Raw genomic sequence first — 12,341 nt, 5'->3', positions numbered from 1 at the left:
TTCTCTATTATCTTCCACCTGCTTTGGAATACCCAGAGATGTTTACAGTTTTGTTCTGATCACATAGGAACATTATATTTGCTGTCAGAAATAATTCCAGGGAAAAAAGACCTTCAAAAGTGGTGATGAAAGGGAGTTCATCTTTAATAGTTAGAGGGGAAAGAAGTGCCCACAACATTGTAGAGCAGAAAATGAGAAACTAATGTTCCAAAGCATTCAATGTCAAACAACTATTTTAATTATATTGTAGCAGCCTTAAATTAAGTAGATCAAGAAGCTTCTGCAATGCAATAATATGTAGACTGTGATGCATTCACAGTAAAGCGATATGGCTGATTCTAACTGCACAGGAGAGCTTTCAGGAAGAGCATGTCAAGAACAGAGATTTCAATTTTCAGCTCAAGATATTGTCAGAAAACCATAGAACTTCTGTGATTACCATAAAGAAGTATTCCTTTTTACAGTGAGGGCTGATATAGCTGAAAAATAGAGCCAATATTTAATTCTTCGGGTTAAATAATGAATTAGATTTACACACACACCAGGTCTCACATGAAAGCTAGGCCACTGTTTGGCAAAAGGTGGAACTCTGGGAATTGTAATGGAAATATTTGGGTAGACGCAAATGACCGTGAGTGTCTTGCCTCTCTAAATCTCATTGAACTTCCTTTACTGGCAACAGCAGCCCCCCTGCATGCGCCGTCTGAGGAGACAACCTACCCCTTCCTTGAATACCTATAATAACATAATTTGAGGCAGAGCTCTTTCAAGGGGGTGGAAATTTTTTCAACATCCAACCATAGTGCCCAGCTTTGCCTCTAGACACTTGACTAGAATCAGAAAGAACTTTAGGAAATGTCTTCAAAGACTCACCCAGAAAGAGCTAGCATATGCATAAGATAGACTTCAACATGTTAAAACACTTAAAATTTAAAACACATAGACACATCATATGTTTTAAACATCTTGGGGGGTTATGTATATATATATATTACACATACGCACACACACACAGATATTCCAAGAGTGCTCTGTTAGAATTTGTCTAATTCCACCAATAATGATACACATACCAGAGATTTTGAATTCAAGGTGTTAGCGTGAACAGATGGCCACGGGTCTCATGGTTTTCCGGATTGATAGATTGAAACACGGACTCAGTATTAGCCTACAATTAGCCTGCATTGTAATGTACAGAAAAGAATCCAAATGTTTAACAGAATAGGAATGTTGGATTAATCCATGCATTCTATTCATCCATCCTTCACTATATTTCTTAGAAGGTCCCTAAGAAATATTGTCACCAAAGCCTCAATAATTACATTAGAGATGCTAACAATGCATTTGTAAGGATCTCTATAATTGCCATCTTTGCTGTTTGGAGTAACAATCACATCATCCCTTACTTGCTCTTTGCCCTTGGTCAAGCTACTTAAACTCTCTGAGACTCGGTTTCCTTAACTGTAAAATGAGAATAACGATACCCACTTTGTTGAATAATTGACAGTCTTGGTACAAAAATAAATGTTAATGTTTTATTGTGTGTTCTATATACAAGACACTCTTCTAAAGCTATGCATTCTGTTACTTAATCCTCTGAACAATTAAATTAGTATGCACTTTGTCTAGCCCTCTTTTACAGGCAAAACATTTGGTTCCCACTTAGGCCATGGTAAACCCAAGATTTGAACTAAGGTAGCTTGACTCTAGGATTTGCATATTTAAGCACTATGCTGTACTACATAGAGCAGACTCTCCATAAATATAAATTGTCATTATCATCATCACCATCATTAGCAACATCACTATTATTATGTGATCATTTCTCTTTATTTTGTGATCATAGCTTGTACTTCATCCTCACTCTATAGTCATACTTATATTAAGGTACATTCCATTAAGATGGATGTAGGAAGGTTTTAAATTACAAATAAACTGTTGATGATTGCAGTATAATAAGTTCTACAAATCATGATTTCTATAGATCTGAGTTTCCTGATCTAAAATGGAATATATACAATTGTATGCCACCTGGGGTCCCTTTCAGTTCTATTAAGCAAGTTTTAGCAAGTTTATTCTTTGAAGACTGTCAGCTCATGATACATAGCATATGCTTACAGCTTCAGTCAGAAGGATCATTGATGGTGGCAATATCAAAGCCCCTCCTCATGAAATATTAGTTATATTAATATTAAGTAAATGCAAATAATTTCATCCTGGGGCTCCTAGGGCCTCAACAAAAGCCCAGGATATGTTGTTTATGCTTTTACTTGATAAAAAATAAATTCTTCCTAGAGGGTTCCATTTTACCCAAAGATCAATTGCCACAGATTATTTTTTGTTTCTATTAAGATTTCATAGGTTCATTAAAATGGACTTTTGCTGATGGAAAAATTTAGAAATGTGGTATGGCCTTCATTTTTATGCAGTCATTTCAACTGCAACACATACATACAAGGACTAATGCTGATGGGAAAAATTAGAAATGTAGTCTGGCCTTAATTTTTATGCAATCATTTCAACTGCAACTTAATAAGAGAAGTTTCTTAGGTCTATTGGGTAATTGTAGTGCCTTCTAAGAACTTGATGTTGAGTGTTTGTTTGAAAGTTTATGATTGCTTTATTCAAATGTAAATTTCACTTAAATTACAAAATAAAATGCTAGGTTAAGGAGCATTACCCCTTTTTATCATTTAGACTTCTGAGACCTTAAATTCAGTCCAGAGTTTTAACTAATGAATTATAATAGCCACCTCTTTCAGCACTAATTATCATCATCCTTGATGTATAAAAGGCCATTTTATTAACTATTGTCAAACATCGATAATACAAAGAAAAGAATCTGTCCCCGTTCCAGAAAATTTACAAAAACAAAACAAAGATTACAATGAGACCCTTACGTGCGACTCTGTGTCACGTCAAATCAATCAGCTGAGAAAAGAATAATTCAGCCAGGAAGTTCATTGTTTGATGGACACAATGCCAATTAACTAATTTGACACAATGCAGTTAACAAGTTTGACTTTTTTTTTTTTAAACAAATTGACTGCCTTTACTTCTTGTTTCTGTGTCATGTAGATGTAGTAGCAGATAATAGTAACAATATTGAATCAAGAGGTTAAGTGATTTAATTTTGAAGACATTACTATTACAGAGGCCACATTTAATAAATCAATGTGTTTAAGATGCTTGGAGATCTATGGATTAAAGACTACTTTGCTTGTGGAGTGTCTAATAATCATTATATATTGCAAACCCACACACAACACTAAGAGCTTGTCCTGCTTAGTTGTCGATAATTCTATGCATCTCCAGGTAGCCCCAAACCTCCCCTCCACCCAACACTGGCTGGCTTTCTTCAACAGAAATCATCCACTTCTCTATATAATAGATCAAACTCTGCACCGCCTCAGCCTTAATTACTGGTGTTTGACAAGTTTAGTTTAAAATATCAATACAACAGTTATAGTAAGCAGAGAACAAGTCATTCATTATTTGAGATGAAAACAATATTGTGCTTTGGATTTTTTTTTTAAAAAACTAAGCAAGCTGAGTCACTTAGTTGGATGAAGTCACTTAGCTGGATGAAGAAACAAACAAATTCAGATGCTCTTGCTGTGCAGCAAAACTCGGTGTCAAAGCTGACCTCCTGGTCCTATAGGTAATTGTTTAGCCCTGCTCATTATTTTGTAACTTGCAGGCTGTTGCATAGGACGAACCTCAGAGCATGATATGAAACCAGCATGGGAATGGTGGAAGGTATCCTTTTAGGACAGAAGAGCTACTAAATCATAATCACAAAATTAAACCTTTATCTCTCTCCAAAGATAAATTGCCAGCTATTTTAATTCACCATGCCAATCAATAAATTTTAATAGTCAATCATTTTTCATATGAATTCCAGGGAAAAAAGAGGTGAACATCTAATTTGAATGAAATATCAGAAACAACTAATAGTCATTAGAATCATCAAATTATGGAATACAAGATATGGATTGGAGCTTAAATATTGCCTAGTACGATCTTTGATAAAAAATAAGTCTAGGGACTTATCCAAGGTTATAACCTGATCAGAGGCAAAGTTGAGTCTAGACTCCATTTCTTCCTTCAGCATTTTTCTAGGGTCGTGTTTCAGTATACTCTGCAATTACGTTCCAGTGTAGGGAATCTCAGAAAAAGAATTTTGGTTACAAGATTGCAGTTGTGCTGTGTCACACTCTGGGATAAATTATAAGTAATTCTATTTAAAGCATTCTTCTTTCACATCTTGGCCAATCCCAATGAATCATAGCTTCCCAATTCTTGGATTAAGTTTATTTGAATTAATCGTCTCTTCCCCACTCTTACTACCTGATGGAAGTGTCCTAAGGCAAGGGCCCACATCTTCTCTGTCTCCCATTATTAATCTAGCCAGGAAGAGAGACAGGGCTCAATAAAAATGGGTCCACTGCATTACAACGCTCCCCAATCCTGACTCCTAGGCTAGCATTTTCCCTTCACATGCTATCATCCTGTGAATGTATATATGAGATTATACTGAGCTAACCAACCTGATGCCCACCTGCTCCTACCCCTTCCAGCACAGAGCATTTGATAACATGTGTTCTTTTCTTCTGAATCAATAGAGAGTGTTCTTTATTCTCAGAGAGGAAACCAACCCCTCTCTGCGGGGAAGCCACACTGGTGGAAAAAGCACCCATGAGGTCATTACTGATGTGAAAGGAAAATAAATCTTGGGATCCCAAAATCATTAAGCCAAGGGAAAAGTCAAGCTGAGAACTATGTCAGGGATATCTGCCTCCTATTTTATTCCTAAATAAGAGAGCTACAAAGATAAGCTACGTACCTCCCTCACAAGTTGCCCACAAGGAAATTTCTTGTGGACAAAGGACAGACAGAACTCAAAGTCGCCCTCTGCTCACATGAAACAAATGCGTATCTGAGTGCTTCCTCTGCTCTATTGTTTCACTAAGCCAGCCTAAGGTGGAAGTGACTATTCCTGTAAATCGCATATTCAGTGAAAGGCTAATCAGAAACTCAAAATAATGCAACAATTTGTCTTTTATCTACCCATGACCTGAAAGCCACTTTGAGTTGTCCTGCCTTTCCGGACAGAACCAATGCACATCTTACATATATTGATTGATGTCTCATATCTCCCTAAAATGTATGAAACCAGACTGTGTCCCAACCACCTTGGCACATGTCCTCAGGACCTCCTAAAGCTGTGCCATGGGTGTGTCTTTGACCTTGGCGAAATAAACTTCCTAAATTGAGACTTGACTCAGATACTCTTTGGTTTACACTGACTTTGATGAAAAGAAGCTATTTAATCCTAAGCTTTTAAAATGCATTCTTTAAGGTCTTTTTGAGGCTATAAATGGATGAAATTTCTATTCTAGCATGGTTTTCTGCAGCATATTAAATATATTTTTCAGCCACAAAATGGGATGATAATATGGTTTTATACAACTCTTAGCAGCTCTTCTAATTTAGTGGATCAGGTCTAGTATATATGCCTCTGCCTCCACTGTTTTATTTCATTCAATTACAAGGAAGCCCTTTTTCTAACCCTACATATCTAATAGTGAGTATTCGGCCTAAATATCACAAGGCAAAATTTCCACTGGAGAGCAAATTTGAAACAGAATGAAACTACAATTTTGCCATCTATCTTACACAACAATAAGCATAGAAGCTTGTTTGTGAAGCACTGTACACAACTTTCCCATCCTCCACATCCTTTGAATTCGTAAAGACCCTGTGGCAGGAAGATCAGGCCTAAGCGTTCCCATTTGGCTGATGTCATGGAGCCTCAGATAAGGCATATGACTACACCAAGATCACACAACTGAAAGGATGCAGAGTAAGAAACCACACCACACATTTTCCACTACATTTGCTCTCTTTCCTCTTCCTGATCTGCATGACCTCAAAACATACAGCTCTATAAGCCAGAGAATGCAAGAAGACGCTGAATCAACAGGGTGTATTCCCATTTCTCTCTTCAGTTTACATACCTAAGGTCCTGGTTACACGTTCATTTCTTGTCATGAGACATGCTTCCGTGGGAACATGTAAGCAGCTTGGGTATCAAGTTTTCTCACAAGCAGAGAGAAATCCTGGCCATCCTCCCTCCATCTTCCTATCTGTGTTCTCCACTGGGGTATGCAGACTTCGAAAACAAGAAGCTAATGATAGTGACACGAGAAATTGGAGCTGGTTTTGATTACAAAATAAATTATATGAGAACTCAATCAAATGCAGGTTAATATATAATCCTTCAAAAAATGCAGATGATTTGGCAATTGTGGTTTAAACTGTGTGAAACAGTTTTCTCTATTGTCGAACTTCTTAGAGACGTCAATGTGGTATACGCGTAATGGATTCTCTGTAAAGTACAATATGTAGTATTTCATTGTACTTGGTTAAAGAAAAAATTAGTCTGGTGTCTGTTAAAATGATAACGAAGGATTATTCAAGATTATAGAGTATTGCAATGGGGGCATTGCGACAAGGGGATTGAGATTGAGTTCAGCTTCTGATATAGGAGAGGCAACTTAGGATTTATAGCCAACAATGAAAAAGCACAAAGAGGAGATATCAAGGGTCTTAGCAAGATTATTGCTGAAATCAGGCCAGGGCCAGGGTAATCAGATAACAACAGTAGAGAAATCTTTCTTTCTTTTTTTTTTTTTTTGAGACAAGATCTCACTCTAACACCCAGGCTATCATGCCTCATTGCAGTCTCAACCTCCTGGGCTCAAGCAATCCTCTCACCTCAACCTCCCAAGAAGCTGAGACCATAAGAACATTCCATCACACCCAGCTAATTCATTTTTTTTTTTTTGCTTTTTTTTGGTAGCGACAGAGTCTTACCATGTTGCCCTGGCTTAGAATTCTTGCTAAACCAACAAAGCAAGATTCTTGCTACAACTGAACTAGGTGAACAGAAGACGGGAATGGAACCAAGGTCCAGGCCTACTCGAGAAGAGGGTTCAGAGAACTCTAGCTAAAGTTTGATCAAGGAGAGAGTCTTTTTAAATGTACTTGATGGAGAGCCCTTTTGGTGAGCCTTTGCTTTGGATTAGTTGTCACAGAATACATTTTGGAAGACAATGCCCTAGTTCATTTATCAGACAACCAGACACACCTTAGAAATTGGTCTGCATTGATTCTACTTGCCAACCTCAGAATAGGTGATCCTAATTTAAAGACAAAAAGTTACCCTTGTGTCAGACGATTAAGATGACATAGGTAGGGAAATAAACAATAGATTTAGCTTGCCTTTTGTTCATCTGAGATTCCTTCCAGAAGAATCTGTATTTTTCACTTATTCACTGAATAACTCTGGGTAAGCCACTTAACCTTTGGGTCTTCAATTCCTCATTGGTGTAATAAAAAGGTTTAACTGAATGATCTCCGATGCCCTTTCCATCATAAAAAAATACCTATTAGGTTTTCTGTGTGCTTCTGTATATCCAATTAATGTTTTACAAAGAGCAGATTAAAATGATCAGGTTTCACTGCCACGGGCTGGGGAGAGGAACAAAAGATTTTAGACAGGAGAGGAAGGCAAGTGTCAATTTCTAATCTCTGCTGACAAAAGATGTGTTCCTTCTGGTTATAGAGAAATTTTCTCCAAAGTAAGCTGGATGCTTTAAAAATAAAGGAATTTGTTTCAGGATGTAAAACTGAGGCACAAGCATGAAACATAAATCCTAAATGAACTGTAAACAGGATATTCACATTTCTCAATGAGAAAAAAACTATGCCATATCTGCAATCCAGTGGTGTTAATTCATCACAATAGAAAAGAACGTTGACATGCAAAGCCCTATATGAATAAAGGTGCAGACTTTTTTCCTTTTCTTTCCTTTCCTTTTCTTTTTTTAAAAGACAGGGTCTTGCTCTGTCAGCCAGGCTGGAGTGCGGTGGCACAATCACAGCTCACTGCAGCCTCGAACTCCTGGGCTCAAGCAATCCTCCCACTTGAGCCTCTTGAGTAGCTAGGACTACAGGCACACACCACACCTGGCTTATTATTATTTTTATTTTTTTGTATGTGTGGAGGTAGGGTCTTGCTATGTTTCCTAGGTTGGTCTTGAACTCCCGGCCTCAAACAATCCTCCTGCTTCGGCCTCTCAAAGCACTGGGATTACAGGCATGAGCCACTGCGCCCAGCCAACATTCAACTAAATGAATTAAATTTGTTCGGAAAGCTTATTTGAAGGAGAGAAGTTGGTGAGTGAATTTCCTCATGGAAGGCCAGTGCTTTGTCTTTAACTTTCGAAATCAACATCTCACATTTACAGTAGGAATCCCCTACTTGATCCTTTTTTAAAAATGTTAATTAAAAGTGGAGAAAAACATTCACCTTCACGCCTGTTTATCAATGTAGGTATGGATAGACAAAGATGAATGTTTTAACTCAGAAGCAAGATTTAAGGAGCAGGCATTTAAACTCACACCCTCTTGTTTCTGTAAAAAAAAAAAAGTTACAATTTGATTACCATTTTATAGTAAAATCCAGAGTTACAGCTGGAAGTGACCTTCAAAATAATTTCCTTTAACTCCCTCATTTTACAGATATGAGCATGGAGTCTCAGAAAGATCAGAGTCCACAGCTGGTGAGTGGCAGAGTTGGGCGCAGAGCCCCCACTTCCTGACCCTGGGTGCAGGGTGACTTTTGACTCACCATAAACCTAACAGGAATTAGGCCAGCGATTCTTAGAAGCCCTAACACAGGACTCACTTGTGGAATCAGCGTGCATTTGTCCCATGGAATTTGTTATCTCCAATTGTGTTCCTGTTATGGGATTTGTTGTCCTGTTTTCTGACTCTGCACTTGATTTGCAATTCTGGGCCATAGCAATACGCTTCCCCAGAGTACTGAGCAGTGGTCAGTGAATTTAATCTGTCTCTCACTGTGATCTGTGAGCGAAGTTGTTACAGCTCCACCTAGTGGACAAATTCACATTGAGGGGGAAATTGCAAAGGGGATGCTGCCCGCTGAGGACGGATCTGCAGGCGAGAGGGCAGAACACATCACAGAGAGGTTAAAGCTGCAAAAAGTTGTGCTGACAGCTGGCTGTAAACTAAAGACTGTTGTGGAGAAATCAAAGTATAATTATTAGAGAGGGGGGAAAAAAACATCAGCTTTCTCATTACTTCAAGGACCTCTAGAGATTTTTATAGCTTCTGGAGGATGCTGTTAGGTATGAAGAAGGACGAGTCAGAGGATGGAATTAATAGAACTCACAAATGAAAACTAATTCTTGGCATTTTTCTAAGAGTGCACACAGGCAGATTTACTCAGCCTTGGGTGTCTGACTGGCCCCCAAGATTTCTTAAGGCCCCAGTACAGTAGAAAGGCAGATGTTGGACGGTGGGCTCCAGTCCTCGGCCAGAGTTAGTGAACCCCATCTGCCCTCTCAGGTTCATAACAGGAGCTCTGGGCTCAGTGCTTCAGAGGATCCCTTGTTAGTTCATATTCACTGTCTGTCTTTTGTTGCCTTTCTAAAGAGACATGACCAGAAGCCAAAGGATTGAGTTAATATTACACAATCCCTTGAAAGCAGAAGCAACACTGTCTCTAAAAAATATAAACTCCAGAACATAAGTGCTATATGTGTGTCTATGTGTGACATACATAAACAAAAAATTAACCATCTCTCAAGATAACTGTTCACATTGATTCCTTCCCCGCTTCTCCCCTATACCCCTTTCTTACATCTTAGCTTTCCATTACCAAGGAGCCAAGTAGCTTTTATGGTATTAATTTCCACTCTATGCAAACATCTCTGGGACATATTGCTCCATGTTAAGTACAACTGCTTTCTGAAAAGAACTGACAAAACAACTGCTGCTGATTTTCCTTTATTCAAATCAAGTTTAGCTTTTTTACCTTCTTATCAACATCTATACAGTGTGTTTAGAAAGCTTTTGCATCGATAGCAATTTTAAGAATGTCCTTGACATTAATGATTTCTATATTTGAGCTCAGATCACATTCTTTTCTGAAGAAAGTGTATAATGCTCTAAGGCTGAGTTGGCATAAACATTGCAGAATCACAGGTAAATGACACCTGGAATGCGGCATACATTCAATAAATACTTATTGAATTGAATTGGAAAGACGGCTTGTGTTTTAATAGATGTGATGTGCATGGTTCCTCAGGCAGCTGGTTGAGCAACTGAAGTGAGAACCTGAGAGAGCCAAGACCTATACCTTATTGCTAACGACCTTGGAGTTTGTGATCAGGAGCTCAGATCAAGCTAGTTTTGACCCTAACTTGCTATGTGAACACAAATAAGTTACCTGAACTCCTTGCAACTCAAAGTCAAACTGACTGCAATTTGGGAAGAGAAAGAAGGGTATATAATTTAGAATTTTCTGGTCATAATAAGACATGTCGAGTTCTTAGCACAGTGTTACAAACAGTATTGCAAGCTCTTGATGAATCCTGGCCATTTGTAGATGCTAGATTGAGGAGCTGAATTTTTTGATCAAGAAAGACTTCTATCAAGGGCTTCACTTAGAAAGGATGGTAAAATAATGAGAACAGAGGTAATTGACCAAGGATTAGGGATTATTCAACTAATTATAAAGTACTCTGAACTTTTTTTTTTTTAAAGCAAATCTTTGTATGTGACATGAGTGTGAGAAAAATATGTAGGCAAAAATGAACAAAATTTTGCATTAGACATTAGAAACTAAAAGAAGCTAAAATGCACATTATTAAGGGAAAAAACGTTACTAAGGGAAAAAGAAAAAATACATAACAAATTAGCAAAATGCCCACATCACAGAGAAAATTAAGAAATCTATGAAATAGTTGCTGTAGGGCAGAAAGAAATATGTAATAAATCCTACATACCAAGCAAATAATGTTAAAGACAGAGAAATCTGGAGTAATTTGAGTTGAGTGGAGGTGTCAAGGACATCTCACAGGATAGAAGTTTTGGAACCAGAAACATTACATAGATTGGTAGGGAAAAAAATCAAAGGATATCTGGGGAGGTTTCTAAACATACCAGCCATGTTTACTGAGGAAGTAGGTTGTTTAAGAGATTGATAAGGGAGATCCCTTGGCCTGAAATTCCATATTTACGTAGTTGCTGCTTTCATAAACCAAACATTGTGGGAAGAAAAGGGATGCAATTTAAAGTCGTGATTTGGTCAGTGTGGTAGGCAGAATAATGGCTCCCCAAAAGAATGCTCGCATTCTCATCTCCAGAACCTGTGACTATGTTATGTTACATGACAAGAAGGGATTAAGGTCGCAGATGGAATTAGGTTTGCTAATCAGCTCACCCTAAAATTAGATTGTTTGGGGTTATCTGATGGTCCCAATGTAATCAAAAGGGAAAAAAGAGGCAGAAAAATATTGTCAGATTGATATGATTTAAGAAAGTGCTGGGTTTGAAGACAGAAAAGAGCAGTGAGTGAAGGAATGGTGAGCAGTCATAGAAGCTGGGAAGGGTAAGACAACAGATCTTCTCCTAGACCTTCCAGAAAGAAATGCAGCCCTGCTAACATTTTGATTTTAGCCCACTGATACCTGTGTCAGATTTCTGACTTGCAGTCTATTAGATCATATATTTCTGTTGTTTTCAGCCACTGAGGGTATGGTAATTTGTTAACAGTAGCAATAAGAAATGAATACAGCCCGGCCGGGCGCGGTGGCTCAAGCCTGTAATCCCAGCACTTTGGGAGGCCGAGACGGGCGGATCACGAGGTCAGGAGATCGAGACCATCCTGGCTTACATGGTGAAACCCCGCCTCTACTAAAAAATACAAAAAACTAGCCGGGCAAGGTGGCGGGTGCCTGTAGTCCCAGCTACTCGGGAGGCTGAGAAAGGAGAATGGTGTAAACCCTGGAGGCGGAGCTTGCAGTGAGCTGCACTCAAGCCACCCCGGGCCAAAAGGGGAAACCCCCACTAAAAAAAAAAAAAAAAAAAAAAAAGAAATGAATACAGCCCACCTTTCTAGTTCCAAGAGAGTGAATGCATGAAGCCCACACCACTGGAACATAGTTGTAGCAAAACACCTAGATGGGATTTAAAAGTAAAGGAGGTGGAATTAGAGCAGAGACGATTCATTTTTCTTTTCCTTTCCCTTTTTTTTTTGAGACGGAGTCTCTCTCGCTCTGTAGCCCAGGCTGGAGTGCAGTGGCGTCTCCTGGGTTCACGCCATTCTCCTACCTCAGCCTCCCAAGTAGCTGGGACTACAGGTGTCTGCCACCACACTCGGCTAATTTTTTGTATTTTTGGTAAAGACAGGGTTTCACCACGTTAGCCAGGATGGTCTCGATCTCCTGACCTCATGATCTGCCCGC

The sequence above is a fragment of the Papio anubis genome, chromosome 5 (genome assembly GCF_008728515.1).
Source record: "Papio anubis isolate 15944 chromosome 5, Panubis1.0, whole genome shotgun sequence".
NCBI classification, from domain to species: Eukaryota; Metazoa; Chordata; class Mammalia; order Primates; family Cercopithecidae; genus Papio; species Papio anubis.
Note: the sequence above shows the minus strand (reverse complement) of the source record.